The 5,411-nt window shown below is 41.5% G+C and overlaps 1 long non-coding RNA gene across 1 annotated transcript; it reads right to left on the bottom strand.

Annotated features, from left to right (window-relative positions):
- Nucleotides 1-229: 229 nt before the first annotated feature.
- Nucleotides 230-4,862, bottom strand: LOC119410222. Its single transcript, XR_005186829.1, has 3 exons — nt 4,807-4,862; nt 540-602; nt 230-286 (listed from the first exon to the last, which is right to left on the bottom strand). It is a non-coding gene; the product is annotated as an uncharacterized LOC119410222 (long non-coding RNA).
- Nucleotides 4,863-5,411: the final 549 nt, after the last annotated feature.

Raw genomic sequence — 5,411 nt, forward strand, 5'->3', positions numbered from 1 at the left:
ATGAAGTACACATATTATACACATGAAGTACACATGTTGTACACATGTTGTACACATGAAGTACACATTATACACATGAAGTATACATGTTGTACACATAAAGTACACATGTTGAAAGAAATTCTGATGTTTCCTCAAGAAAAAAGTTAAGGTGTATATAATAATAAAATATAAAAATTTGGTGAATGATGACTATATTAGAAATAGGATTTTCTTTTCTTCTTTTACTTCATCCTGTTTTCCTTCCAGTTCTCTTAAAGAGTCGTTATTTTGGTGATGCTCCACTCTGTGAACAAAAGAAGGTAAATAATAAAATAATATATGTTAAACAGTCACATTGTTATATACCTAATAAAAATGAATGTGTCAACAATGAGTAAATCAAAATTCCTTTGGATCAAACACATACACTTTACACTCAGTGACTACAGTGATGCTGTGTATTTATGAATGTGTTCAACGTTCTGTTGTGTAACAACAAATCATGAAAAATGAGTCTGATCATGCAGAAAATGTGTACTTTGTGTTTGTGTTCTCACCAGCTTAGTCCTTTTTGGCTGTCTCTCTCTCTGAATCCTGAGAGGCCTCATTTGCAGATACCACTGTATGCACGCACACACACACAATAACTCAGTTTGACATGTTTTACTTTTATTACACTAATGTCTTTTTGTTTGACGTAATTTTCCAAACATTGTTTATACAACTCAACCGTCTCAATTCACTCAGGGCAGAACAGAAGAGCTAATAATCCTTTTCATTCCCATGAGAGTCTCCTCATCTGCTTAACATGGTGACTTAATAAAACACACACAGCATCCAAAAGGAGTCCTGCAAAGGTTCATCCAATATTTATTACCACAACAGTATTTTGGGTACAATGGAAGATGGGATTTCACCCCTGAAATTATAAGGTGTTTTGTCACATTACATTAATAATTTATCTGTGTATACAGTAACTAGATTTTACGTAAATTATCTGGTTTATTGACCAGGAAAATTATTTCTATAAAGCTAACTCCAAATGAAAGTAGCAACTTTTGAAGAAGTGCATATTACCTGCTGCCTGTTTGAACAAAGATTTGAAACATTTGAATAAATGAAATAAATTACATTTATTTTGAACATTCTTATGTGGGAGTTCTGCTCTGCCAGCTCCTGCACCCACAGCTAAGCTCTAATTAGCAGCACCTGAGGATCATCAACGTGATGAACAAGAGGAGCATAACAGGCTGCAGAGGACATTCAGTCAGTACTGGAGCATTACCTGCCAATGGTAGTTCTGTTCTAGCCTTTTACTTGTGTCTTAAACTGAATATTAACAACTTTGCTTCCAGTTTATAATTCCTGATGTCCTCCTGTCCCCCTGGATCCTCCTCTGTGGACCTCGAGCTCTCCTGTGCCTCCCCAGCTGCCTTCACATCTTCCTACCACTTGCCTGTCTCCTGCCATTGTTCAGACATACACCTTCTTCACCTGGAACCATTTGGGTCAGCTCTCCCCACTACTGACTCCTACCTCTATTGTAAGAAAGATCAGCAACAACATTATCACCCCTACCAACAGACCATTAATTATCTCCTCGCTCTTCAGGATTCCAACTCCCTCCCTGGCTCATTGTATGATTCACCACCTTGTAAATAAACACTGTAAATACATCTTGAGTCTTTGTATCTGTTCTCCTCAGTCCTTGTATCCGGGTATAGCTGCAATCGTTAAATCTTACAAAAATAAAAATCAGGGATTAATAAACAAAATAACTGGTGGACATTAAATATAAAAACATATTAATATATCAATATGGGGTGAGATGACAATCAGCACCTCCAAATCTGAGGCCGTGGTCAGAAAAGGGTGGATTGTTCTCTTTGGGTCGAAGGTGAGGTTTCCGCCTCAAGTGGAGGAGTTCAAGTATCTCAGGGTTTTGTTCACGAGTGAGGGAAAAATGTTGCATTAGATTGATTGACAGACGGATTGGTGCAGCATCTGCATTATTGTGGACTCTGTACCGGTCCGTTGTGGTGAAGAGAGAGCTGAGCTGTAAAGCAAAGCTCTCTGTTTACTGGTTGGTCTACGTTCCTACCCTCACCTATGGTAACAAGCTCTGGGTAGTGACCAAAAGAATGAGATCATGGATACAGGTGGTTAAAATGAGTTTCCTCTGCAGGGTAGCTGGACTCTCCCTTAGAGATAGATGATAGACCTCTATTTTATAAATGGCAAATCTGGAAAGACAAAAAGAAAAACATATCTTATATTTTATGTTTGAAAGGAAATAAATGCAACAAAGTTCAGGCAGGTCATCTGGATGGTTCCTTTTTTTGTAGAGATGTTTCATCCTTCATCCGAAGGACGTCATCATTCTGAGGAGCCACAACAAACTGAATCGCATAAGCAGCACACCCACATGGATCAACCAGTTTGCTGGCGACAAGATGGTTTCTGGGGCCCGCCCTCTCTCCCCACCGACTCCTCTGAGGCAGCCGTAGTCAAAGTGGTTCAAAACATCAAAGTTCATGCTCAATAATCCAGGTAGAAAATCCAACAAAGTTCAATCAAGTCAAGAAAGCAAATGTTAAATATTCCTAATCCCAATTTCACTCTTCACATCTCCCTGTCAGTCTTCTACTGGGAGAAGTAGTGGTCAGGTAGGTCACTGAGACAGCAGGTCCAGAAAAGAAACCCAGACCTCCCTCTGCCTAGAAACTCTCTCCACTTCCTCTTTGGAGACCCTGAGGCATTCCCGGGCCAGAGAGGTTACATCATTTCATTGAAGTCTGGTTCTGGCCCAGGGCCTCTTTCCAGAGGGATGTGCCCAGAAAACCTCTTGAGGGAGGCATCCAGGAGGATCCTAGTCAGAAGCAAACCACGTCAACTGACTCCTTTCAGTACGGATGAGCAACGGCTCTTTTCCGAGCTCCCCACTGATAACCGCCACCCTACGCAGGGAGCTCATATTGACTGCATGTAAATGGATTTTATTATTTCGTTCAAGATCCATAGATCATGACCAGAGGTGAGGGTTGGCCCTTAGACCGGCCGGTAAAGTGAGAGCTTTGCCTTTTGGATCAGCTCTTTCTTCACCACAACAGACCGAAGCTACACTCACACTACCTACACCATAGAAACCTGGAAAACATCATCACAACTTTTGTTCTCTAGACATTGTCCATAATCCACAGCTACACTTGATTTTAGAGTACAAGTCGTGGATGACTCTCAGTTACTACCATGCTAAATTGTAGCTCAGTATTTGTCAGAATGACAGAGTTATAGTCGTTCTAGTTGGCTAAGATCAATTAGCTTTAGTGGTTATAATGAACAGGGTTGCCTCAGGCACAAGCATGTACATGATCGCCTCCTTTCTTGACAATCATCTCTGAGCTGACTGGAATCATCCAGACTTTGCGGAGAGTTGACATCGTTGTGTTTAATGTGGAGCAGCAGGGTGTGATCAGTCTGCAGGCAGCTCAGAGCACAAACACAAAGAGCTGCTCGACTGCAGCTGCTGCTCCGACATGTTCGTGCTTCAACCAACACGCCGAAGACAAGCTGTCGCTCTTCACCGTATGACTGAATTCTGACTTTCATGCTGTTATCAGTTCAGCCTTAAGGTCTGTCAGCTGTCAGTAAATCAGCAGCTGATTGACTCCATAAGGGCTCAGGGTTGCTAGCTTTGCATGCCTGTTGCTTTTTATTGTCATGTGTTAGGAAACAAAATGGATTGACTGGAGTATTCACTGATTACCTGGATGTCATCAAGACTCGTTGAGCTTCACTGAGCCCATTTTTTCTCATCTGTCACTCTCTGTTCAGCTCTTTCTGCTTGCTTTAAGTGTTTAACACATGCCTCCTTTGATTTATCAGCTGTTCAATGTTTTATGTTATGAGTGCTTAGTGTATATTTAGTTGATGTTTTTCTTAGTTCATATCTTAGATGTTACTGTTTTTCTTATACATTTTATTGTTGGATGTAACTGGGACCCTGTGTACATAATTTCGCTCCACCACATGTACCACATGAGGTGCGAATGACAATAAAGAAACTCTGACTCTGACTGACTCTGACTTTATCATTCTTGCTTTCATACGACCTTCACCTAAAATCTGTCTCCTGAATTAACTCTGAAGATTGAATCAACATGACAGCTTTGTCAGAAGAAATGTTCTGTTTAATTGGGTTAATCAGTGAGCAAGAAAAGCTGTTAGGAACTCCCTCAAGAAACTTCTGAACAATGTCTTTCATTATGAAAACAAAATTATCCAACAGCTCTGTAACTGTGGAGAAAACATGATGTGCCATATTGGATCGCAGCAGATGTCACCTAGCATAGGCTGCATGATAATACTCTGAAAAATACTCTGTTGAAATGTTCAAAATGAAGCTACTTGGTTATACTTGAAATTTTTAACCTGTTTATGGATGAATAAAAAAGCTTTCAGAAAGTAAACTATTGAATGTACATCCACTAATAATTACCATCATCTTTCTTCAGATTCATAACATCTGCCACGGCCTGCTTAAAAACATAAAACGACTATAACTCAGTTAAACAGATGTTGTACCAAGGCTTTGAGTCATTCACAACTCATACTCTGAGCATGGCATCCTGTAAATCCGCTCCTTTATTTTCAAGGTTTGAACAAAATGGCTCCAAATCAATCATTTTTCAACACTACATGATTTTATACTTATACTCTGGCAATAAACACGGTGGGTGAAATTTCTTCTAAGAACGGTAGGTAGGTCTTTAATTGTTTTATATTTTAACATAACAATGCTGGAGTTGTGATGGTATATCATACCTTCTGGTGATGGTTCAAGAGCAGGTTCTGGAGCTGAGGGACCTTCAGATTGTCCCAGGGTGGTCTCCACCACAAGAGCCTCTGCTGTGGACTCTGAGGTCACACCTTCTGGTGGTGCTTCTGCTTCTGCCTGTGAAAGAGTTTCTGAGGCTGTTGGTGCAGGAGCAGGAACTTCTACAGTTTGGACCTGCTCAGCGGTCGGGGTGACCTCTGTGGGACAGAGCACCTCTTCTGGTGGGGCAGTTTCACTGGGGGCTGTGGACGCCTTTGTTGCTTCCTCTGAGACAGGCTCAGGCTCAGTTTGAGCAGAGGATGAAGGCAGCTCTGGAATAGTTGCTTCAGCAATAGCTGTGTCGATGAAAGGCTCAACAACACCTGCAGGCTCTGAGAGCTCTGAGGGCTCTGAGGGCTCTGAGGGCTCTGAGGGCTCTGAGGGCTCTGAGAGCTCTGAGGGCTCTGAGGGCTCTGCGTCTTCATTTGGTACTGAAACTACACCTGGTATTGGTGCTTCATCAGCTGCAAAGAGCTCATTGGGTTCATTTTCAGTAGGTGCCTCTGGTGCAAGATAGTCAGTTGGTTCCTCTGCTTGTACAGATGAAGCTTCT

This window comes from Nematolebias whitei, chromosome 5 (assembly GCF_014905685.2).
Source record: "Nematolebias whitei isolate Nwh7 chromosome 5, NemWhi1, whole genome shotgun sequence".
Lineage (NCBI taxonomy): Eukaryota > Metazoa > Chordata > Actinopteri > Cyprinodontiformes > Rivulidae > Nematolebias > Nematolebias whitei.